This window comes from Muntiacus reevesi, chromosome 2 (assembly GCF_963930625.1).
Source record: "Muntiacus reevesi chromosome 2, mMunRee1.1, whole genome shotgun sequence".
NCBI lineage: Eukaryota > Metazoa > Chordata > Mammalia > Artiodactyla > Cervidae > Muntiacus > Muntiacus reevesi.
In genome coordinates this window covers 250639824-250665951 of record NC_089250.1, presented here as the reverse complement: position 1 = coordinate 250665951, position 26128 = coordinate 250639824, and the positions used below count along the sequence as shown (strand labels likewise).

The following is a 26128-nucleotide window of genomic DNA, read 5'->3' as shown; positions in this document are numbered from 1 at the left end:
TTCAGCTAAGAGGCTTCCGCAAATAATTTCTATGTCGCCTTTCTGTCTCACTGCACAGCCAAGTTAACATCAAGTCTTCCCACGCCCACCCCTAGTTCAAACAAAGACAAAGCATGCAACCATGGTTTGAAGTCAGTCAGATATACAGCACCATATTAACACGCTACAGCCTTTAGTGGAGGGAAAAAATACAGTGTTAGCTGAGCAATAATAAACAAGTTACACAGTATGCTATAGGTGCCCTCTTAATTCAGGCCAAATAGTCAATGCATATTTTGGGCTTTTGATTAAATTGTTCAGCACTATAATTATAAAATCCATCTCTGAAAGGTGATACCAGCATTCAGTCGATCAGAATTAAGTTGGATCTACCCAAATTGGCTACTAGGTCTCTTAAAATATACTCATTTGCCCAAAAACATCCTGTGATACAAAATACCTGCAAGTACCCATACATTCACCAAATGCGATTATGCAAAGAGATGGCCCCTCCTCTCTAGGACACACACACCACCCCAGGTGCAGCGAGTCTGACACCTACACACCCCGATGTGATGAGCAGTATTGGAAGGTGCTGCTCTGCAGAGGTGGGAAGGAATTTAGCCCCTGGGAGGTCAGCTCCAAGGCCAGCACCTCTCTCCTGTGTACTATGTGGGCTGAGCCATCCAAGCAGAGAGTTAAGAACTTACGGTCACTCTGGCACTGACCCCAGTTCTTTGAACCTTTTCAAATAAATCCATCCAGAGACAGACTGAAGAATAAGCACGTCATTCATGCAACAAGCAAGGAAACCACATGGCGCTTTGTGACTGTTCCCAGGCCCTTGTTCTATGAGCCTGCTTGGGTCTCTGCTTTCTTCCCTCCCTGCCCTGCTAAGCGTGGAAAAGCAACAGTGACCAAGCTCCAGTGAGAGGGTGAAGGACCAAGGTTGACTCAGGAATTTCTTCTGCATCTTTTTCTTCTTAAAGAGTTAAAAATCAAGTCCTCTTCTCTTGAAAGGGATTCCTTAGTGGCTCAGATGGTAAAGAGGCTGCCTGTAATGCAGGAGACTTGTGTTCGATCCCTGGGTCAGGAAGATCCCCTGGAGAAGGAAAGGGCAACCCACTCCAGTATTCCTGCCTGGAAAATTCCACAGACAGTCCACAGACTCCCCCTGGCAGTCCATGGGATCGCAGAGTCAGACACGACTCAGTGACTTCACTTTCACTTTCCTCTTCTGAGTATTTAGATTTAATATTATAATTTCTGGCATGTTAAACACCCAAAATCTGTTGTATGCTTTGTAGAAGAAATGATTAAGAAACTCCGGGACAAGCCAGCTTCCTTTATGGGCAGATCAGCGTCCTCACCCCCAGCTAAGAAAACCAGGCCCCATTCAGCCCGGTAGGCGCCTCCCTGTAGTTCCGCGTGTGACCTACAGGTGTCGCCCTCTGCAAGGCGAGCCCTGGAAGGGCAGCAAGCTGCAGGAGGCAGACACTGTCTGGGCTGCCGAACCTGAGCATGTGGAAATAATATATGTCTTCAAGTGAACTGTCTGGTCCTGGGGAAATAAAATAGGACATTCATAAGCAGTTACACCATCTGTCTTTATACCATCATCATCAACAGCAAGAGGAAAAATAGCTCTTTAAAATGGATGAAAGCCCAGGCTGACAGTAACCAGAAAACTGTGAGCTCTGAATACCAATAAAGGTAGAGGTATGATTAAAAAACAGAGATGTAAACTATGAATTCGTCTGGACAGCTCGGCCCACAGTGCTGTGCAGACAAGGTCTGTTCTGTTGGTCCCCGAAGTCTCCAGCATCGTCCCTAAGACCGGGCCTTGGGCGCCCACGGGCAGGGCCTGGGGCTCCGTGCGCTGGGAGCACGTGGGAGCCAGGGGCAGGATGGCGTCCAGCTCTGAGTCCCTGGGCTGGCCAGGTAGCCACGCTCCCTTTAGGAATGTGTGTTTGATACTCAAGTGCTCATAGAGCACAGAGCAGAGGAGAGGTGTTCACAAACATATTTCTCGTCCACAGTTAAGTCAGTGGCAACTGGCCGGGGTCATTACAGAAGTTATCCGTTCCACCCCCCCCACCCCCCGCCACCGCCAGTAATGTCAGCTTCTGACAGATGGTGGGAACAAGCAAAGACCTGACGGATGAAGATCCAGTTTTATCTGGAAAATCCTGTCTTTCTCTCAGAAGACAAAGTTACTTTTCTTCCCCAAGAAACACCACAGCCACTGTGCCATTTTTAAGGCCAAAAAAAAAAAAAAGACAAATCAAAACCATCTTCTCCCCAAAGAGTTGAACGCTATTTCAGAACCCAACCGGAACACACCAGGAATGCTTTCTCAGGGGCACAGCCAGGGCCTGGGTGAGGAGGTCATCTCTGCCCCCCATGCCTGGCCTGTTCCAGCCATAGCAGCAGGCCCCGCACGTTCTCAGACAGATGAGATGGTCTGTTGCTCACAAGACTCCAAAGGCCGTGCCTCCAAACCCCTTGCAGACGCCCACCCTCATGGATACACTCCACCACAGCCCTCAGACCAGAGCACCCCTCCTATTCGGGTACATTTTCATGTTAAAAGGTTCAGGGAAACAGAAGCAAATCTCCAATGAATTGTCCCTTCCGTCTTCAGTTTCCACATAAAACACTGGGAAGGCCTTTCAAAAACCTATTTCCATCACTACCTCTTTGTACAACTGTTTCTCCCAGAAAGCACTCACTCATGTCTTCTGGTTAAGGGCAGAGCCCTCAGGTATGAGGGTTTCAGCAAATGTTGTTTAGTCACTCAGTCATGTCCAGCTCTTTGCGACCCCATGGACTGCAGCCTGCCAGGCTCCTCTGTCCATGGGATTCTTCAGGCAAGAACACTGAAGTGGGTTGCCATTTCCTTCTCCAAGGGATCTTTCCAACACAGGGATTGAACCCTGGTTGCCTGCATTACAGGCAGATTCTTTAGCGCTGAGCCACCAAGGAAGCCCCATTTCAGCAGATAATACATTCTAAAAGGGAAGGGTTCCAAGGGCAGCATAGATTTTGGTGGGGGGGCGGTGATGATACCAGAAAACATCCCTTCAATTAAGGTGGCTTTCTTGCCACACATGCACACTGTTCTCTCAACACACCTTACACTCATCACGTTGGTGAGGATGACTGTACGATTTCCCAATGTGTGGTAACATCTGCTTCTGAAGGAAGTGCATGTGCCAACTAGCAACCCCATGTGGATTTGCAGTGATTTCATGAACCACTTGGAAACTGGTTGGTGGAAGAAGCACGAGGCTGAAGCAAAAACAGAGGTGGCATCAGCATGAAGTCAGCACCCGCCACCATGCGCTGAACGTGTCACCCAAGACACACCCTTTGCTGAAAAAGGACACCGTTCACCAAATAACCAGGGCCAAGGGGAGTATTTTACAAATCACAGGCTTGAAGGAAGGGGAGTCCATCAACACCTGAGACCAGTCCTAATTGTTCCTGACTCTTTAACAGGATAACGTGGACTAAATCAAAGTGAAAGTTGCTCAGTCGTGTCTGACTCTTTGCGACCCTATGAACTATAGAGTCCATGGAATTCTCCAGGAGTGGGTAGCCTTTCCCTTCTCCAGGGGATCTTCCCAACACAGGGATCTAATACAGGTCTCCCACATTGCAGGAGGATTCTTTACCAACTGAGCTATCAGGGAAGACTAAGTCAAACCTTCCTCCAAACCTGACAAAGCCCTGCCATGGGGCCTTGATGATAGGAATTTGGAAATTCTCCTAAGAACCAGGGTGCTGTTCCCAGAACTCAGGCGATCCCATTACTTACAGAATACACTGATACACTGAAGAATGAAATTATTCTTTCCTTTTTCTTTGGGGGGAGTTACGTTTGAGGGTGGGGGGTGAACTAAAGTGCGTTTGCCTGTCGGCAGGCTCAAGAGCTGAGAAACATTAGCTGTCATGAACCACAATCAAATCAGGTTTGAAATATTTAGCAGTGGCTTGGAAAACGCGGCGGTGCAGCTCTGACAGGCGAGATGCGCAGACACCCACTTTCCATTATAATGGAAATATCAGGCCTGTTCTGAATATGTATAACCCAGAAAAATGTATTGATTTTTCATTCGGCATTAAAAAAAATGAAATAGCCTGCAGCTGTCAAAAGCCTTTTGTTAAAAGCTCATCTTTCCTGGAATGAGGGTTACCAGAAACAAGTTTTAATTGTATATTGGACCTCTTCTTTGAAAAACAAAATAACCAATCTGCTTACTTTGAAGATAGAGTTCAAGCTTTTCCTTTCCTCATTTTCAACCTAATTAACCAAGGACAAGCGCCAAAGCAGGCGGGAAAGGCCTGGCACACTCTGACCAGCAGGATGGACACGGAGGGTGGCGGCCACTTGTCCTGGCGACTCCATGGTGGGTGGCTCGGGGATTCCATCACTGTGTCTTGTCCCCTTGTACCTGTAACTACAGACTCACCCCACAGGACACCTTGGCCGATCCCTGTCCTCTTGTGGGACCAAATGGAACAACTGGAGAATGAGGGCCAAATAGTCCAGCTTACCCAACCCTCTCGGCCCCTTGTGGTTCCACAGGAAACCTCTAACGGCTGGACATATTCTAGAAAAGTATGCACGCTTTATTTTGCAGACAGAGGTCAAATCAAATCCTACAATATGAAAGATGATGGCTAAGGTCTAGATTGCTTATTTTGAATAATATCCAGTGCATTAAAATTCTGCTGCAAGAATAACTTGTAACAGGATGTGACCTGCAATGCTGACGGACAGATGCCTCTGTTGCCCCCAGCTCGTCACCCTCTCTAGGCCGTGGAGGGAGAGGTGAGGTGCCTGTGGCCGCACTCACTGGGGTGGGTGGCTAACTGAGCCATTCTCCCTCTTGACACTTTGGCAAGTGTGATCCCATTGAACAGCGACCTCAGGTCCTACAGTAGGTGACACTCCATGTGCCCTAGGCTACACCTCAAACGCACAGAGACTCCCAGCCTCAGGATGCAATATTCTACTCCACAACGTCCCCAAGCACACTTTTTCAAATGTGATGCTGTGGTTTTACTCCATGAGGTCTTTCCAGCCCTGATGACATGGTTGGAAACTGCCTGAGAGGCAGTTCAAGCAATTAGGTCTTCTGAGTGACAATAACACAGCCCCAGAAAATTTCCCTTAAATCAGGTTGTTTTCTGCCTACCACAAATGCAAATTGTTCTTCTAACACCCCAGTCCTTAGACCTAGCATTGTGGTGGAGGTGACCGCAAGTTCTCACTAAGCACACAAAAGAGGGAACTTGCACACCTCCCTGGAGGTCCTCTGTGGGTAATCTGTCTGAATATTATTTCTAATTGTTGGCAAACTTTGGCCATTGTTTCCTCCATCTTAACAGGGTTGAGATTACTTGAGGAAGAAGTCAAATCACAAGACGAAGGGTCCATGGTCTAAATCAAAGCTGATGAGTGAAACATTCTGAGCGACTGTGACAGTCCAGGTGGGAATCGTTACCGGGGTGAAGGATGAGGGTAGGAAGAGGAGCAGACGGGGCCTCCAAGACTGGCGTGCTGCTTTATGCATTCGGGACCTGAAATGTTTTCCTACCTTCTCAGGGTATGTTGCCATTTTTTCTCCAGAGACAGGAGAACTCCAGGGCGCTAACAGAGACTAAGGTGTTTGGTGAAAAGTACGTTCTCAGGGCGGATGCCAAGCACTCAGACCTCCTGCACCCCGGCCTGTCTGAGTCGGGAGCACACAGCACGGGACAGGGGGTGTGTGTCTCCCCATCCTGTTCACCCTTGTTCTTTGCATTTCCCATTTTTTCCCCCATCTAAGCTCTCTCCTGGCCAGGCCATCTTGCTGAAGACCCTTTTCCACCCGCTGGAGTGAAGGGTCGCCAGTCAGCCACAGGCATCTTCCCACCCCAAGGAGTTTAAAAAAGAAAAAAAGTGACCAAAGTGCTAACTAGCTGTTTTAAATGCAACTGCCCTCTGGAAGATGACGTTTATAAAAACAAGTTCCGGTCCTTTGCGAGATGAGAGGATGTGAGGAAGAGAGGAACAGAGGACATGGAGAAGATCAGACCCACTCTCGCCCTCCAGTGACATATTCTTTTCCTTTCAGTGATCATTTTTCCACAAGAATTTTTTTCATTGCTGGGTTCATTCACCAAGTATACTGGGGGCCGCTGGGCCCAGAGTCTCTGGACCGAGCCTGTGAGGCGGTGGAGGCCCAGCAACCTCAACAAGGGCCCAGGGGAGGCTCTGCAGGAAAACCCAGTAAACCCAGGCATGCCAGTGGTGAGGAAGCAAGCGGCCCCCTTGGCCAGGCCCCTCTCTCCCGCCCCTGCCTCCACCCCACCACCCCTGGCTTTGGCACCAGGCTGCAAGAGTCAACACTGAAGGCAATGCCGGGTATTATTAAAATGACTAATTGGAGAATAGAGACCATTTATGCTTTTGTATATTTGAAGATCTTGCCACTGTTTATAGAAACAAGAAAAATGGGGCTTGGGCAGCCTGAGAGAGCCTGGGAAGCTACAGCCTGCATGCACAGCCCCTGCCGGAGAAGGTGAGGCCCCAAAGGCTCGCCTGGGGGAGCCCCACGCCAGCGTGCTTCATGTCCATCGTGAGCGTGTATACAAGGGGGCATCTCCTGGGCCATCTGGAGCGCAACGCCCGCCCTGGGCTGCGCACACAGCACCGTCGCCCGCCAGGGTCCTGCCAGTTTCCCACTTCCGGGCCAGGCCATTCGGTCATTTGAACAGTTTGTCAAAACCTCGCTGGAATTAAGGGGGTGGGTGGGGGTCACGAGAGGAGAAAAAGGGAGGAAACGCCTAGAGCCGGGATTGCAACCGGCTCCATTTATCTGTGTTCTCAGCCAAAGCACCTGGGCTGCCCCCTGCGGAAACGCAGAAAGGATGAAAGCCGCGCGCGGTGACAAAGCTCGCCAGAACGAACGTGTCGCTGACTCGCCTGGTGGCTGTTCCCAGGAAGAATTTTTTTTTTTTTCTTTTTTAAATAACTGAAAGATGTGCGTTCCGGGTTTGAAAATACCAAACCCGGCCCTAACTTGGTTGGGGAACCCATGCTAAACCAGAAACCCGGCTCCGAGCTTTACTCTGAGGAACACCGGGTTCAGGGGGATTAATCCCCTTGGGTTTCTACGGAGCCCCGGCTGCTGCTGCGACTTCCACACACGAAATGTAAAAAAGGCAAACTCCCTGAGCATGTTTGTAGCGGAGCGTGATGTGATTGTGTTGTCATTTATGGGAAATAATCGCAAGCCCATCTCTCCCCTCCCCCCCCCCCACCATTTTCCAGTCCAAATAACCATGAAAAATTACACTTCAATGTCAGGGCGACGACAAAGGAGGCGCGCTCTCTGGGAGCTCAGAGCATTTGCAGGGGTTTTTCCTTTCGTTGGACAAAAACTACCTTCAATTGTACTTCGTTTAAAACGTGATCTAACAAATGCATTTTGACAAGCCTTTTTCTCTTTCTCTCCCTTCTTTCAAACAGTATTTTGCACAGTTTAACCTCGCACCAAACTGGAATGTTCTGGAAAGAAGGGGGCAAGCAAAATAGAAAGGTCCTTGAAACCAAGAAGGGTGGTTTTCTCCTCCTTCCATTAAAGACAAAGTCACGGAGAAAAATAATGATTCTAACTCAGTGGACAACTACTGCGAAAGAGGACGACGGAGAGGAAACAGCCCCGTCTTACGGGCAGAATCTTTGATAGGCAAGGGTGAGAAAAGCCGGGGTGAGCAGGAGGGGAGGAGGGTCTTGATGGAGGAAAAAGGGCCTCCCAAGCGCCTTCGGAATAAACCATTTTGTAGATTTGAAAGCATCCTCTGAGGATGTGGATGTAAGTCAGAAGTGGGGGCGGGGTGGGGGGGGGTCATGACCACTGACTGAGGAAGGGAAGCTGTCAAGTGGGGTACTGCTTCCCCCCTCACCCATTCCCCCCCTACCCCATGGCAAGGGACGTTTTTCAATCCAACTGATCTGCCTGAAAGCTTTTTAACATTCCAGGTGTGAGGTCTGAGCAGTCCCTACAAGCATCTGTCTTTCAATAACACCCTGTTTGAAATAAACACTGCCAGGCTTCCATGGTTGGAGGGTGAAGACAAGATGGATAAACACACATGAGTGATAGAAAGCATGTAAATAAAAAAAGAAAAAATTAACAGTTTCCATTAAAGAAGGCTGGTATCACCTTCTGAGTCAAAACTGACTAGGCTTGTCAGAGAGAGATCTTATGTTTAATGTAAAATATATATATATATATACACACACACATATATATATGATGTGTTTCCTAACTTATTTATTTTTACATGAAAAAATGTTGGAATTACATAGATTAAAAAAAAAATCAGGGCAGGCCTATAAGTGTACTTACGTATCCATATACAAATGAAGGTGTGTGGGAAATGAGCAGGATGTGCAGAAGTGCTATTAGATGATGGTGATCAGAACCAATGGGTGTAAGCGGACCTGTGGGAGCGCTCTCATGACGGGAACGCCATTGCTGATGGACGCAATCTATACGGGAATGAAGGAAGGGGGTGGGGGTGACCATGCAGACCTGAGGCGTTACAGTGCGGGGAAGACAGAATTTGGCAACACTGAAGGAAAAGATGGAATACTGGGGGCTGGACATGTGAAAAAGCGAAACACAGGTGAACATTCTGTTTCTGGCCACCAAAAGAAATAGCAGTCGACTGAAAAAGATGAAACCATGACGCCAGGGGTTGGAGTCACATGACACACAAATGAAGGACTTGAGTCTCCAGCCCCTTTGTGGCTTCACGCTGATGAAGCCCATACCGTCCAAAGGGGCTCCAGCCTACTAAGGAAAGAGCTTTGCCCCGTGAAGCACAGGTGCACACAGAAATATTAGTCTACGCCTGTCTGTGGAGGGCGGGGTGAGGGGCTGGTTGTCAATGAGCTTCGTTTTGCATGATCACAAGCCACTTATGTGCACAGCTGGGAAAACCAGCTGATTCATAAAAACAAAGCACAAACAAAGGCTTACACTTTCCAAACCAAATCTGGGAAACAGACATCAGGCCAACTTCAGACAATGCTGTGCCCAGAAAAACACTGGCTCACCCTGCCCTCTTTTGGCCAGACCCAAGCTGCGCAAAGGTCTCTGCATGTGTAATGGCCTGGCATGTCCCAGAATGCAACCTTAAAAACGCACATGAAGCCGGAGGTGGCTCAGGACAGCTTCACCCCTCCTTTGACGATGGGGGTCCCCAGGTGTCTACCACAGGCTCACGGCCTGGTGCAAGCGGTGAAGAGCCTGTCTCTGCTGTGAGCATTTACAGTCATACTCGAGATTTCGAGGGGTGCGCCTCCACGTGGAGAGTCCAAAACTGGGGCAGCCCCCCAAAACCATCAAGTCCCCAAACGTGCTTCAGTCTGAAACAACTGGGTGACAGAAGCAATGTGTTTTAGTTGACACTTCCTAGGAAACTGCAAACAAAGTGAAGCAGGAAGTCGAGGTGAAGAGAAAACCCAGAGATTTATGCTCAAGAGCTTTCCTGCATTAACGGGAGAAAAAGCAGATGGAAATGCTAAATTGTGGTCATTTTTTTTTTAAAGCTCGCTATTTTATTATGCCAGCATAACGTTATGACGAAACTTGACAAAGGCATTATGGGGAAAAATTACAGACAAATCTAACTCATGAACATACAAGCAAAATTCATAAACACTGTATTAGCCAGCCACACCAGGATTAATCCATCATCATGCATTTTTAACATGCACCTTGTACAGCTCTTTTGTGTCCAAAGGGAAAAAGAAAATTCTTGGATCTTCCTCTTTTTGAGAAACTTCCAAAGGTATGCCAATGGCTGAATACAAAGACTCCATATTTAAAAAATCTGAATCCTATACAATGAAATGGTCCTTTTCTAGGGTTTGACAACACCCCCCCCCCCACACACACACACCTGCCTCACAGTGATTTTAGCTATAGCAACCCATCCAGGAATCTGCTAGAGGTACTAACTGAATTTAAGTCTCAGCCTTAGGACCCTGTGAGCATCTATTCAGCTTTACTTCCCACTGGATGTTTCTTAGACCTAAGAACAGGCTGGTGTCCTTTAAAAAGAAGGCACCCACTCCGCTACACACCACCAAGTTTGTATGGCAATATATCTCAAGGCACAAAGACACACAGTTATGGTCATCCAGGCAAACAAAGAATTTAAATTCTAGACTCACACCATTCTCTTTAATGGCAGGGACATTTGTAAACAACTAAAACACGAATTCAAAGAGAATGAAAATGCTGCCATGACATGAGAATGTCAACAAGGATCTGGGCAGAAAGCACGATTCTATGACAAACGGTTTCTGGGACAGTTGGGATAAAGTCTGCAGCCCACAATTACTTTTAAAGAAACAGTTCTGGAGGTTTAAGTTCTTCTGTGTGCACACTGCAACTGGAGAAAGTACCAGAAGGGGAAATGCTTAAGTTAGAATCCTACCCAAACTTTCAGAAGTGGATAATTTTTTTAAGTGAATTATGGATCCTATGCAAAGCCGGCAAGGAAAGGAACCCTCACCAAGAAAAAAATTTCTGCTTCATTCTCTAAGTATAAAGTAGTAAAAACCAGTCAAAGGTGTGAATGAAAAGTAGTCAAAAAGCAGTGCAACATTAAAGATTAGATGGTCCAATGATTAGGAAGAAAAATTGAATGATTCCACACTTAGGGAGCAATATCTTTAAACACAGAAGGGAGGAAGAGTGAAGAGGAGGACTTAGTAACCAACGAGAAACGTAAAAAATAAATAACCTAGGTAACCAATGTTGACTGCAGCACAACCACAGCTAGGATATGGAAGCGACCTAGGTGTCCATCAACAGATAAACGGACAAAGAAACTGTGGTACACATGTACAGTGGAAGATTACTTGGCCATAAAAAGGAACACATTTCTGTGTCAGTTCTAATGAGGTGGATGAACCTAGAGCCCATTATACGGACTGAAGTAATGTCAGAAAAACAAATACCATATGTTAACACACATATATATGGAATCTATAAAGTTGGTAGTGAGAAACCCATTTGCAGGGTAGGAATGGAGATGCGGACATAGAGAACAGGCTTGTGGACACAGAGCGGGATGAGTGGAGAGAGAACTGTGAAACAGACACATGTGCACCACACGTGAAACAGCCAGCCAGTGGGGGTTTGCCGTGTGACTCAGGGAGCTCAGACCGGGGCTCTGCGACAACCAACGGGGTGGGATGGGAAGGGACATGTGTACACCTGTGGTGATTCATGGGGACGTACGGCAGAAATCATCACGGTGTTATAAAGCAATTATCCTCCAGTCAAAAATGAATACATTTAAAAAATAACCTAGGTGAGAGTATATCTTAAATACATAGTACAGCAGGGAAAAAAAATCAATTTCTGAAAAGAGTCTGTGAACTGACTGAACTACTAAAAACCTTTGGTGACAGGGTGGATAGCACAGGAGCTCTTCCAGGAGAAGGGAAATGACTGAAAACCGGGCCTTAAAGGAAATAAGTGGAAGAACGGAGACAGAAGCAAGAAAGACAAATGGGTCAATGGACTAAAAAATAGAGGTGTGTAAAATGTATTTCAATACCATTAAGGTGGTTAAATAAAAAATGTGTGTTTTAGAAATTCTAAAAGGATATAAACGTAAATGTGTAAAATATAAGATAGGTAGGGAGTCCAAACAAGAGAAGGCATAAAAGCACGAATACAGTAAAAACAGGTTCAGGAAAGAGAAATAATGGTGTTTGCAGCAACCCGGTCATCAGAAGGACCTGCCTTTGTTTGGAGGGATCTGGAGGAGCTGCAGCACCTCAGTTCTACAAACTAGGAGACCAGGTCCTGGAGAAGGGAAGGGCTCCAAGATCACTCAATGAGGCAGCCCAAACGAGGGTCTCCCAGGGAGGCCCAGGGGCACCAGCCACAGAGGGAACAAGCGGTCGTGATGACACTTGTGTAGCCAAACGTGAGAAGGACTGGGCAGCCTGCTCCTTGGGAACCTTTCTCAATTAAAGTTGTGATGTTGAGGAAAATGGATTCTAATAGTGGTACCACAGTGGTTCAAACAACTTCCACTTGTCCTTTAAATGATGAGACAAAAGACACAGCATGGATAAAATGGTCTCACCCTGACCAAAATGAACCACAAACCAGCCCCTAAGAACACAAGTATCCATGTTTCTAAGCAGATGGTGCCCTGTTAACTTGTCAGTAGCAACATGGTACCTAAAGAAAAGCGTCACGTTAAAGACGAGAGGAGCCTGCCTCTCTGCATCTCCTCCCATTCATTCATCTTCCCTCTCCTTCTCTATCTGTCCCTCCACCATGCTCTTTCTGGAAGAGGAGGATCCCAGAAGCACTGTCCCAAAATGGCTCAGGGTGGGCGCCTGGCTGAGAGTCCCTGGCTCCAGGGGGACGGCCAAGGGGCCACCGCGGCCCCAGATCCCTGCCAGAGAGAACTAGCAAAAGTCAAGTAATTGCTTTTTCCCCTTCCACTAATAAGCTTTTCAGCAGAGGAAGAATTCAGCTTCCTGTAGTCAACAGACCCTTTTTCCCTGCCTCTCCTCACTCCAAATAATCTAAAGTGACTGCAATTTCAGTCCCGGCTCTCCAGCATTCAGCTCCACCGGCTGAGGTCAGAGGGTGTCAAGTGAGGGCCCTCTATTTCTCTCTGCTCCGCCTTCACGCCACCCGAGCTTCTTCGTCACTGAGGCAACCCGCCACCCCAGCGCATCACCAGTCTCCGGTACACACACTGACTTCACTCAGGATTCCAGGAAATGCTTTTGAAGGCCCAGGAAACACTGGGGGAGACGAAGAAAAATCTCTTTGCTATAAACAACTGATTAGTAATGACCAGCTTCAGGTGCCCTGGTGCCCTGAGCCACTAATTTCCTGGTTTTGAGAAAACGCATTACAGTAGGACTTTTTCTTTTTGTGGTGGTGGTTAAAGCCACGTGGCTGGTTGTGTGGTTTTCAGTTTAGGTTTATGCAAATGGCTCTAGTTCCTAAATTCTTTTCCGAGATGTGCTATGTGTTCGTGGGCTGGTTATCTTCAAGCCTGGCCTCCTGTCCAATCAGCTGCTGGTGGAAAAGCGCCCGCCCCCTCCTCTGCCTCATTTCCCAGATGAATGAAATGCGATTTCAATTAAGAAGGGCAGCCCCATAGCTCCCTGCTCGCTGTCTTCACGGAGATCTAAGCAGAGAGCGCAGACAGCGCTGAAGGTGAACAAACAAACGGACAGAGGGAGATGGATGGAACGAGAGAAAGGATAGGTGTGTGAACAGGCGCCCCCCGCCCCAGGCCCCGGCAGGCTCGCGTCCCTCGGGGTGATGCAATGACTGCGGCACAGGGTGCAAGAGGCTCCAAGCAGGGGACACAGAGGCACGACCGCTCACTGGGCCCACGGGCAGTGCCAGGAAGGTTCGGGAAGGGAAGGAGGGCAGGGGAGGTGCATCCAGGGAATAACGCGGACACCTGCCCACCCACCCCCATACACGCACGCACACACACAGGTGGACACTCCCTTCTGGCTGCAGCCAGGCCCGTGATGGGAATTTATTTCCGTCAATTATGTGCTCTTGTCCCCAGACTCAGTTCATCAGCACAGTGCGGCCGAGTCAATGAAAGGCTCCATAATGAAGGAATCACATGCACGGGAACCGCCCGGCACCTGCCACCAGGCTGCGGGGCTGCAGCCACACCCGGCCCTGAGTCTCCACCCACCCTGCCCCGTGGGCTCTCAGGCGCCACGTTAGGTCACCCCCATCCTGCCCCAGGAGCCCTTGGCCAGGATGACATCTTCTGTGACATAATCACAAGGGCCCTGACTGGGAGGAGGAGGAGGAAGGGACTAGCCAAGTGGGACTGATCAGCAGAGCATGCCCACTGCTTTCTTCCACTGCCTGGATAAAACCCTTCACTGCAAAGAGCCTGAGCATGGAAACCAACAACAGCCACCTCTGAAAGCTCCCACGTGCTTGTCGTTCTTATCTAATCATCATCATAATGGTAGTGGGACAGTCATCACTCAACCAAAGCAGATATGATTATGACCCCCATTTCCCAGATGAGGAAACTGAGGCTCAGCAAGGTGAAAGACCTGGCAACCGTCACAGAGCTGAGACTAACTGGGCTTCCCTGAAGAAGCTACACTTGTATTTGTGCCATCTGCCCACCCACCGACCCACCACGCATCCACAGAGCACCTGTTCTGGGCACTGGATACAGCTGTGAACAAGACCAGAGGCACTGCGAACACATAAGGTACTCATGTGAAAATCACAACGAAGCCACCCCCCACTTCAGTACCCCTCCCTCTGGGCAGATAAGACCCTGGACTCGCTGTTCTGCTTGCTGGGTCGAATCTAGGGTGGCCTGGGTCCTCGCTCATCCCCTTCAGCAGAGCAGAGGGCTGTGCACGTGTGGACCATCTATACAGCTTGACGGCTGCCCTGAGAGGGATTCCCAGCAGAAAAACTACCGTATTTCTGTATGTGTATGTATAATATATAAATGCAGACAGAGATAAAAATCTCCTGGAGCCTTTCCTTTCCTGGGGAGTGGGGAGGAGCTGACCTTGAAGTGAGGCGATGCCACAAAGAGAAAGGGAACAGTGGTCACCCCTTGATGCGGCAGCACGACAACGGGCCCGGCAGCCGCACACCAGAGGCGCCCACCACACTGGCGTGTCCAAAGCACCTCGCTGCGAAGGTGACAGAACAGGACGGGGTGAAGGGCTCGAGGCTCAGAAGGGCTGCAGCGCCAACCTGGACATTTGACACCCGCCATTCGGCATGCCCCTTCTCTGAAACCGCATTGCCCCTTCACATCAATGAATTTCGATGCATTTTGCAAACTTAACAGCCATCTAAAGCTCTGTCACCCTGACAGGACTGCTATTCTAATGCTAGCTCTTCTCAGTACCAGATGAATTTGGGGGGCTGGGGTGAGGGGTGGGAGCAGGGCTGCTGTGGAAGAAGTCTGCTCCACTCACTAGGAGGTGTCTCCCCCTAGTGACCACCACCCGCACCACCACCCGCCACTGTCTCGGGGCTGGAGCCAGGCAGCCAGGTGCAGGCAGACAGCCATCACTGGTCTTTCCAGGTTGCCTTTGGCCCCGATCCTCAGACCAGCCTTCTCAAAGTACCCTGGGAGTGCGAAGACAGAATCAGTAGTTGGGCTCTCAAGCGTTCTGAGCTTTGCTGTAAACGCTAATGGGGGATCCCCAGCACCCACAGGATACCCATCCACACTCTGCTTCTATGGCCAGGAGACAAGAGGAGCCAGATATGGGCCAGAGGGAGAAGAAAGAAAACAAAAGAAGCAAACAGGGGACAGGTAACGGGGCCCACCTGGAGGAGCACCCTCCAGGCCTGCTGGGGACCCACAGGGCACCCGGGGACGGACCAGAAAGGCAAGGCCTGACACCAGAGCAGGACAAGGAGACACGAGGCAGGGGACGGAGCTGAGTAATGGGCGAGGAGCCCAAAGCCAGGAACCGGGAAGGGGACAGAACAGGATGCAAAATACTGCCTAACATGAGCACTAACTCAGGCTTCCGGGGATGGGAAGACGGAGGAGGCGGCTGGGCGAAGAGAGCCCCCTCCTCAGGTCATTCTATTCAAGTCTTGGGGAGAACTGTGTTTTGGGGAAGGGGCCGGAATAATGACTGGAGCCTTTACTTGGCTACTGCCTTTTACAGTACGCTTCCCAGAATAAACTGCCCCAAGACTTCATCCATCACCAAAAAAGGCAACCATAAAAACACTCGTGGCCAGCCCTTGTATCGCACCAGCTCAGCCATCTTCCCCTCTGCTGGGAACTGGGTGGCTGGGCAGGGTGGGGGGTCGCCCAGGCCCTGACTAATTGCTCTGGCCAGCGACGCTGTGTGGTGTGGGGGCCACTCCCCGCACTGAGCGCTGAGGAACTTCCCGAATCATTAACCTCTCTCGGAGTGCATTGTACTGGGAGGCACTCCCTCTGCAGCCTGTTCAGGAGCCCTATTGATCTGCAGCACACTCGGTGCCTTCAAAGTTGTTTATGATCAATATGCAAATTGCCCATGGCATTGATCTAGTATTAATTTTCAATTAGGGAATCCACAAGGGGTCTCGGAGGGTCAATACCTAACAATGCAGAGGAAACTCCGCTGAGGAGTATCGGCCTGATGCCGAGAAGACCTTCCCTAAGCCTCCTTCTCAGTAGTTCCAGGCCCTGAGGGCTGTCACCTTCGCTTTGGCTCACTCGCTTCCCTCTGAAGTCAGACCCCTCTGGCCACCACCCAGGCTCAATGTGTGGCTGTTGCCCTCCCCTCCCCCCCGCCTCCACCCAGAGCCACAGGGACAGTCCCTGGCCTGCCAGTGCGCTCCCCCGACACCCGCCCTCCTGATCGGATGCCCCCGGACGTGCCTCTACATCTCCCCACGCCAACCCGGCCCCGGGACCACTCTCTCCCCCGGCTCCCCAACCACACATACCTTCTTCCTCCCTCTCTCCCTCTCCCTCGTTTCTGCTTAGTCACGGAACGTCACCTTGGCACGCTGCCACGGCTGGAGCTGGCGAGCTGCACGGTCCCCAGAAATCTCAGGCAGTCAGGCAGAGCCGCCAGGCTGCCAGGTTATGCTTGGCAAACAAGCCACTGATGTCATTTCAAAAAACCAAGGTGGGGGGTGGGGAGGAAAAGAGGCACAGCTTCCAATCCTCTGTTTTTCCTTCTTTCTTTCTTCTAGCAAAATGTTTCTTCCTAGCGCAACACGGAGGCAGGGGGCTGGGGTTGGTTGGGGGGGGTGTTAATTACTTCACCACTCGTTCGTGGTTCCCAGAAGAGGCCACGGCCGGCCCTCCAGGAGCGCAGGGCTGTGCGTGAGAGCCACTGACATGGGGTGTCCCTGGGGAGCACGTGCCCAGCTGGGACCGGAGTGACCCGGGAGTGCAGTCATTCCATTACGCCCCTAACAGCCCCTGAGAGGCTCGCGTGGGAACGCTCTACGGCCAGAGGAGTCAGAAGAGACAAGTGTGGCCGACTCTCCGCCCAGCAGGTATGGGGACGAGGCAGGCACAGCTGCGCCCAGCCTGGGGCCCAGCGAGGACCCCATCTGCCCTCTCTGCTCAGCCGAGGCTCTCAGTGCTCCAGGTCTTCCTTACTTGCTCCACCGGGAGCAAACCTTCCCGGGCCTCGGGCTCCCTCACACACAGCCCATGGCCCTGCGTGGAGGCCCACATGGAACACCATGTGGAACAGGGTGTTTGCCCAGCCACTTTTGGTACTGCCTCTCACGGTGCAAACCAGCGTGTTGGCCAGCCAGGCTAATTGGTTTATGGATAACATTAATTACCATGTTGCTCATTAATGGATGAAATCTTTATTGGTGCCATTGATCAGTGGACTTGTTAGCTGGCCTCCTAACCAATGGCGGATGTAACAAGCTCTCTTATTGGCATATCAATTAATGCAATCAATTCCTTGCCAGCGGCTGCCGTCCACTCCCCGGGCTGATCAGAAGTAGAAGACAGAGCCATGTCAAGAGCAGCCCCTCACTCAAGAGTCTCCGGTTCTCAATTGACCTCCAGGTGGTCTCTCTGCCACTTGGGGCTCAACTATCAAGACAAAAAAATAAAAAAATCACACCTACCCCCGCGTCCACTTCCATTTGAAAATCAGCTCTCCATGTTCTAAGGTGACACAAGGATGGCTCTCTTAGGACACATGAGACAGAAGGACCGGTGTGAGGGGCGGGGACTGTGAGAGCAGACAGGAGGACCGCAGGGGCCACGAGAAGCTTCCAGACGAGGCACCGGGAGAGGCGATTAGATAGTATCTGTAGACTAGATACTAGACAATACGCCAGACAATGATGGGACCAGCCTGAAGACACGAGCCACCGTCACAGACCCTCTGCTCACCTGGGGAAGCCATCCAAGACCCCCGATCCACAATCCCACCTGCCAACCACACCCAACAGTATCACTCAACGCCTACAATAGATGGGCTCGGTAGGAAATCGTTCCCCTGACCTCATAACCCAAGCTCCAGGTATGGGAAGGACTTGTCTCCTAGGAGCCATCACCCTACCATCACCCCACTCCACCCCACCATCACCACCAGAAAACTGACGTCCACAACTGGCATTCTGATGTTTGCTGAAAGGCACACAGTGAATTGTCTAGACAGCACTAATATCACTGTCAAGTCACAGCTGGGAAAAAAAATTTCCCTGGGTGGTGACAAGTCTTTAGGTAGGTTGTATTAGAAAAGGCTCGGGGACGGGGAGTGTGTGGTGGAACAGACCATGGATCCGGAGCTGGAACCCCTCTGAGGAACAGTGATCGCCAGGACATTTACCACAGAGGGGATGAGCTGCGATGCCTATGACTGAGAGAGGGTACTCCGGGAGTGCCTGACCCCCAAGATGTGCTTAAAGGGATTAACTGGAGTTTGCCTCAAAAGTGAGCAGCTTGAAATATTCTTCCAGATTTGTTACTAAAAGCCAAAAATAAATTAAATTAAAAAGGGGAAGCAAATCACTACTCCACTCAGCGGTGCTGGTGCTATTAATAAACTTTGCAAGCACAAACATTTAACTCGAGGAGAGAGGGTACAGGCAACCAGAAGTGGTGAAAAGCAGAAGGGGGGTGGGGTGAGGAAGAAGGCAGCTTTGGGTAGAGCGGTGACAGAGCACAGGAGGCCAATGAGGCCACGGCTGAGAGACATAATTCTCAGTCTGAAAGCACGGCTCGGGGCTTCTAGCATAAACAGTAGAAATATTTCCTCTCATTTATAAATAGAAAGTGACATTTTTCCACGTGGACCATTAGTACTTCCATATTCACAGGACGGAGGCAAGCACTGAATAGACCAACGCAGAGGCCAGAGAGAGAAGGCCCTGACGGGCAACCCTCTCTGAGGATGGAGACAGACAGACAGCAGAGAGAGGAGAGCAGAGGCTGCAGAGCCAAGGCCGAGATCCCTTTCACCAGTAAAGCCACTCCTCACGTGGGACAGAAGGCTGCGTTCTACGTGGCAGTCGTAGCCAATCCAACTGATGGGGAGATACCCAGACCGGAGGCCCTCCGCCAGTCATTCAACACCCCTAGTGGTTTTTTCCAGCAAGAACAGCCTTAGGCTGCTACAACGATAGAGACCCAGTGTATGTCTGAGGGAGATTTCTGTAGTGCAACGGTGCCTAAACTGTCTCCGGGGAACCCTGGGATGCTGCAGGGGTTCTGCAAATCCTGATTCTAGTTTCATTTTAAGTTGGTTATTAAATTACTGGTTATTATTAAATGCTAATGGTTATTATTAAATGCAATAATAAAACATACTCAACTGTGACATATGCCAAAATTTAACACACTGGAGGCCAGGGCATTAACTTGTACAGCTAAGTTAACTAGTTTTTGCGTAGACCTCTGAGTCAAACAAACAACGTTTGCATTTAGACTACAACGCTAAAAGGCTGCTGGAAACTGTCACCATTTGGAACTACTCCTCCCCATGAGGATTCGAAAAGTAATGGAACCAAACAAAATACACAAGACACAAGCTTTGTCCAGACTATCTCACTACCTCCCCTAACTCTTAATTTTGACCAAAGTGTTGATCAGCTCTGCTTTATTATTCTTTTGATACACAACTATTATATATCTAAACTCAAATCCTAAAAGATGAGGCTGTGAAAGTGCTGCACACAACATGCCAGCAAATCTGGGAAACTCAGCAGTGGACACAGGACTGGAAAAGGTCACTTTTCATTTCAATCCTAAAGAAAGGCAACGCCAAAAAATGCTCAAACTACTGCACAATTGCACTCATCTCACACGCTAGCAAAGTAATGCTCAAAGTTTTCCAAGCTAGGCTTCAACAGTATGTGAATCAAAAACTTCCAGATGTTCAAGCTGGATTTAGAAAAGGCAGAGGAACCAGAGATCAAACTGCCAACATCCATTGGATCATAGAAAAAGCAAGAGAATTAAAGAAAAACATCTACTTCTGCTTCACTGACTACAGTAAAGCCTTTGACTGTGTGGATCACAACAAACTGTGGAAAATTCTTGAAGAGATGGGAATACCAAACCACCTTACCTGCCTCCTGAGAAATCTGTATGCAGGTCAAGAAGCAACAGTTAGAAGTGGACATGGAACAACAGACTGGTTCCAAACTGGGAAAGAAGTACATCAAGGCTGTATATTGTCACCCTGCTTATTTAACTTATATGCAGAGTACATCATATGGAAATGCCAGACTGGATGAAGCACAAGCTGAAGTCAAGATTGCAGGGAGAAGTATCAATAACCTCAGATATGCAGATGACACCACGCTTATGGCAGAAAGCAAAGAGGAACTAAAAAGCCTCATGATGAAAGTGAAAGAGGAGAATGAAAAAGCTGGCTTAAAACTCAGCATTCAAGAAACAAAGATCATGGCACCTGGTCCCATAACTTCATGGCAAATAGATGGGAAACAATGGAAACAGTGACAGACTTTATTTTCTTGGGCTCCAAAATCACTGCAGATGGTGACTGCAGCCATGAAATTTAAAGACACTTGCTCCGTGGAAGAAACGCTATGACCAATCTAGACAGCATATTAAAAAGTAGAGACATTACTTTCGCGACAAAAGCCCGTACTTTTCTCCCCCTAAAGACAAGAGTTTAGAAGCTCTCTAAGACAGAAAAGAAAATTTGTCTGTTCATTTATTGACTCATCAAGTCATGAAACATATCTACTAGTCTGTACCTACTACATTCCAGGCATTGTTGATCCAACTGGACAAGGAGATATTCCTGCCCTCATGGAAATAATGCTCCAGCAGACCCACCTTGGGTGACACAGGACGGCTGTGTCACACCCAACCTGGTCACTGAACCTTCATGTCAACGTGTACTCAGACAGGAAAATCACCTCCTTCTACTTGCTCACTGACGAGGTTGGCCAAGACTGGTCTAAGCGGGCTCCCATGTTAGGATCCCAGGTTGGCCACATTCAGTACTCTCAGGGAACAGGAGGAATCTTGAAAGAATCAAATGCCACTTACTCTAAAAAGGCTCTTCATTCCCAAGGCTCCAATTCACACTTTCCTGAGTCTTCACCTGAGTGATTTTGTATCAAGATTCTTCCACACCAAACATGATAATAAATCAAATTTTATCAGAATTGAGCTATAAATCTGTGAAGACTCCAATAATTTCTAGCCGAGGGAATAACACCACAAAAGTACTTTTTAAACTAATTACTCTGATTCCGAAGTGCTGCCCTAATGAGCCTTCTTTCTGCCCAGAACTTACTAAGAGGAAAAACTACCTTCTGGTGCAGTAATTACTGCTTTCCCCTTCAAACTTCTAACTGGAGATCGATGCTGCATTTTAAGACCCATTGATTTACAATTAGCCTGGCTTTCCTGCTAAAGTGTTTTTTAAGCAGAGTTTACTTTTATTTTATTTTGAAATCTCTGAGATCTGGTTCTTGGATTTTTACATCCTCATGAGAGGGGACTGGAAATCTCAAAGAGGAAGATACACATCAGAAGAGAGAGGAGGAGAGGGATGCAAATAAGATTCAGGAGGGTGGTAAGGGGAAAAGGGAAGTTGGTTGCTTCACGGGATAAATTCAGAAGCAAAAACTTTAAAAAATTTTTAAAAATTTGTTTTAAAGCTCAGAAGCATACTGCATGGAAGGGAATGAAGAAATCCAGAGAGAGGAAGCAGAAGGCAGGGTGGCAGGAGGAGAGAGTGAGACACACAGCCTAATAAGTGGAGCTGCTGTCAGGGTGGCTAGAGCAGCCCTTTATTGCCTCTGTTTATTAGCATCCTAGGGAAGGGGAAAAAAAAAAGGAAAGAAAAAGCTTTGTGCATCTTTGCAAAACAAAGCGCTAGTTAAAAATAGTGTGTGCAGCAGGGACAGTGCGCTAACACGAGGGTCCTGGCAGCTCCGGCATTTGCACAATCTGTCCCATGAGGAGAGCGAAGTAAGCGAAGCAATTAAGAATTTCACGCTGATTGCTTCAAGCATGTTTCTCGACGCCATAAAGATAATAGCATAAAGGATATGGCCTTGCTTCCCCCGCCCCCTCCCCTGCCTGGCAACTTCTGTCTTTTGCACTCTTCCTTTCCTTCCTTTCCTTCGACTCCCTCCCGTGACTGAGGACCCCAGATGCTGGTTAGCTGACCTGGCACCACTGCGTGGAATCTGTCACTTCCGGCCTAAAGAGACAGCGGCTGTGACCCCTCCACCCACCGCCCTGACCCAGAGCAGACCCTGGAGCGGAGACATAAGCTGAGTTGCCTTATCAAAGTTCCAAAGATGGGAGGTTGAAGAAATGGGGAAAACTGCCCATGAGGCCTGGACGTCAGGCTCTCTGTGGCCCCTCGCCTGCCACTCCGTTCTGGGCTCTTCACTTACTGCTGGCTCCCAAAGGTGATGGGTGGAAGATGGTCCGGAGAGATAAACGGGGAAAGTAAAAACTCCCAGCAACAATAAAAGAGGGGAAGCGAAAAGCTACTAACTTTCTGTGTTACCAAAAAAAAAAAAAAAAAAAATGCTATTTTATAGCAAGATTGTATAGGCCAATTTCAAAGACTAATACGAAAAAAAGTGCAATTAAATCCTTGAAAAACTGACAGATCAGCAAAACAAAACCACCCGGAGGAGAGCCCGATTGAGCCTCATTAAGAAAGAGTTCAGCCTGTTTTTAAAACCCTTCTTAACACTTAGCTGGGTACCTCCCAGCAGTGAGGGCTCCCAATGCGGCTGGAATAATTAGTGTCAGAATGGAAAGGAAAGGGGGAAAAAAAAACCAACTTAGGAAATAGATATTAAAACACAAATTTGAGGGGTAGGGGGAGGTCCAAACGGAAAAACCATCCCCAGGTTCAACAACAAACTCCCATCTGTCCATCTGAGAGTAACAGGGAGACAGCAGAGCCCTCCACCATCCACAGAGATAAACATGTTCCAGTTAAACAGAGGACGGGCTGGGGCAGGGTGAGAAGATTTATGCTGCAAACCTCCATCTTCAACCTCTCTCTTCCCCCCAAAACACATTCTACATTGTGGTCACGTCAACCCCAAAAGGCTAGGTTAATGACAGGCGGACGACAAATCGCACCGACCTCTACATCAATTACAACTATCATGCCTGACCATGGGGAGGAGGAGGACTGGTGACACATTTCCACGCCTTCGGCCACGAGGATCCCCCAAAGCTGGTGTGTGCGCACACGTGTGACACCATGCCCGTCGGACAGTGCAAGGGAACACACGACATGTGAGACCACTCTCCTGCAATGAGGAGACACGGCGCTGAGATCCATTATAGAGGAGCAGGCCGCTACGGAAGGAATACTCTGGAGATGGGGGAGACGGCAGGGAGATGAAGCCATTTTATTAAATCAGGCAAATTCTAATTTATTCTGCAGAGACAGAGGAAAGAAAATGGATTCATTCTCAGTATATCCTCTGAGCCAGCTCCCATCACCTCAGCAGAGAGAGGAGGGGGCAGAAAAGGTGCCAGGATTCATTTGGAACTCGAGGAGGGGAGGTTTTCTCCTTTAAAGAGCAAACATGAAAACATATCTGTTTCAACTCCTAAACCAGGAATATGGAAAACAATGCTTATGCCAGAGAAACCTGGGGGGTTTTCTCTCTGGCTTTCTGATTATTCCAGCAGGTATACCTGGAAGGGGCTTACCGATTTGATTCGATGCAACATGAAATCAGAAAGGCAACCGCAGCCAAGAGAAGATGCGGACCAGGACTGACAAAAGGGATCCTGGCACGTCTCCCCCAGTGGTGAGAAACGCCACCTGCCAGCTCCCCACGGTGGGAACTTAAACGGCGATGTTCAACTTGGAAGAAATAAAAACAGGAAAGAAACGCTGTGCCCAAGAGCACCAAGCACAGAGGGCTGCCTTTCATGAACAAAGGCGTGCGTGTTTAGACTGCAATTAGAAAACCCAGGTTTTAATTAAACAATTACATAAAGTTAGTGTGGCTCCCCATATGGGCCAACACTTCCCCAGTGTCTTGGGGTGAGCTTGGCAACCAGCATTTCAAGCTCTGGTTGTTGTGAAGGGGAAGAAACCCAGGACGGCCTACATGTAACTACAGAGCTACCCTGGGCCTGTCTGCCTGCGGCTGCCTGCCTCACTCTGGAGCCAAGAAGCGCTGAGACTGACAGAGCGCCTGCCCTGGGCGGACCACCGCCGTCAGCAGCCTGATTGCTCAAGAGTGTCTGGGGATGCCCCCAGATGGTGAAGGCCCTCTTACCAAAGCATAGGCCAGCTGCAGCGAGCTCACCGGGAGCCTTCTTTGAGCTAGGAGGAGTTCTCAGGTGCTTAGAAACCTTCAGACTCCCAAACCCCCGCTGGGAGGGAAACAGAAGCCAACTGCTTGTTCGTTCAGTACTTTTGCACCGCTGGGTGGTGGCTGCCCACGGCAGAGAGAAGGTGCATCTGGGTCCCAGGACCCAGACTCCCAGGAAAGACTGAGGTGTTGATGATGCTCCCTACGCCCAGAGAAAACTCCTCTGTGGCTCCCAGCCACCAATGCTCTGAGTTCAAGAGCTGCAAACTGACCTAAAACTGGTTCTTCCAGCATCCGCAGGAGCCTGGAGAGAAAGAAGGTGCCCAGCCTCTGCTGGGTCCCGTGAATGAACAGCTCGGGGTAAAAGCTGTTATCAGGTAACAGTTCTGGTATCTGGTAACAGCCCCTTAGTAAAGGAGATTTCACCAAGTCTTAGAAGGACAGACAGGCTGACTGACCAGCGTTCATTCCCCACCAGGGCAGCCGATCCAGGAGCTCCACACTGGCACCTGCAGGCCATGCTTCAGACAGCACTTCCCTCAAGCTCAGTGCAGCCTACGTTCCAGAATTCCACCTTCCCCTGGCTTCGCAGCCTCCTTCAGACACTGGAAATGCCTCCAACTCTGCAAATGGTCACGTCAGATGCTGAAGAACCCGAGATGGCTGGTCAGCTGACATGGACAGACGTCCCCAGACGTGCCCAGAGCAGGGCTATCTTCCAGACAGTTCTCATAAGTCACTGCAAGAAACCTCAGGAGGAGCCCATTAGTTGGCAAAATGCTCTACCCTACAGAATGTCCATGGCTCCCCAAATTACAGGGCGATCAATATGCTCTAGGTCTCAAAGCCCACCAACACCATTTTGGTTTTTTAAGAACAGGAAACTCTCCAGACTGCCTGGATAATGGAAAATTTAAAACAACAACAAGTATAACTAAACACACTTAATTTGAGGTTAAAACAAAAAACAGAGGAGTTCTTTTTCCCAACTGCAGCCTACTGCCCTGCTAGGTTTGTAAACAACTGGGAAAGTCAAGGATGGCTCTCAAGACTGGGTAGCTAACTCATCCCACTGAACTCGAGAAGCCCAGTCACCTTCCAGAATCCTTCATCTTCCAGACAAAGAAAGGTCTTTCTTGCTATTTCCACCACCTGATTGTATGAGCTGCTTTGAGCGTGAGGAAGGGACCACAGCGCCTCAGCCTGAACACAAGGCAGCCAAACAGAAGTACATTCTCAGCAGTGGTTCCCTGATCTGGTTCCCAGGAGGGCTCAGACAGTGGGACTGGACTTGCTTTCCTTTACCCCCTCCACCCAGCCTGTACCCCTCCCCAAAATGAACAGGGGACTTTCTGGGCAATGCCCTTCAACCCAATCAGCCACGGAAGACGTTAGTTTAGATCGGGTCCAAAACTAAATCCAAAGCGATGAACTTGACTTTATGACTTATATATTTACTTCTTCCTTCGTGAACAGAAGGTTAATGTAAGAGCAACTCCTTGGCAAACCTTTAAGGGTAATTCAAGCGACACTGATGTGAATCAATGTTCCCTTTGTGAACACATTACTTGGCAGAAACTGGCTTTCTGTAACCCCCTTAAACCTAGCCGGCAAAACAAAAAGAAGGGGGAAAAATGTCCTTCAAACAAAAGGATGAGGTGAAAATACAGAGAGAGTCGACTGCACTTTATTCTCTTTCATAGAAGCAAATGGATCTGGTGCTTTTATACATTAATCAATCAATATCACTGACTGTACATCAGCAGAGTAGCCAAGTTATGAATGACCTTTCTGGCAAA

The 26128-nt window shown here is 49.0% G+C and overlaps 1 protein-coding gene across 4 annotated transcripts in view; it reads right to left on the bottom strand.

Annotated features, from left to right (window-relative positions):
- The window catches only part of ZFHX3 (zinc finger homeobox 3), a 244621-nt gene that overhangs the window by 41796 nt on the left and 176697 nt on the right, over positions 1-26128 (bottom strand). The gene's annotated exons all lie outside the window — the stretch shown is intronic.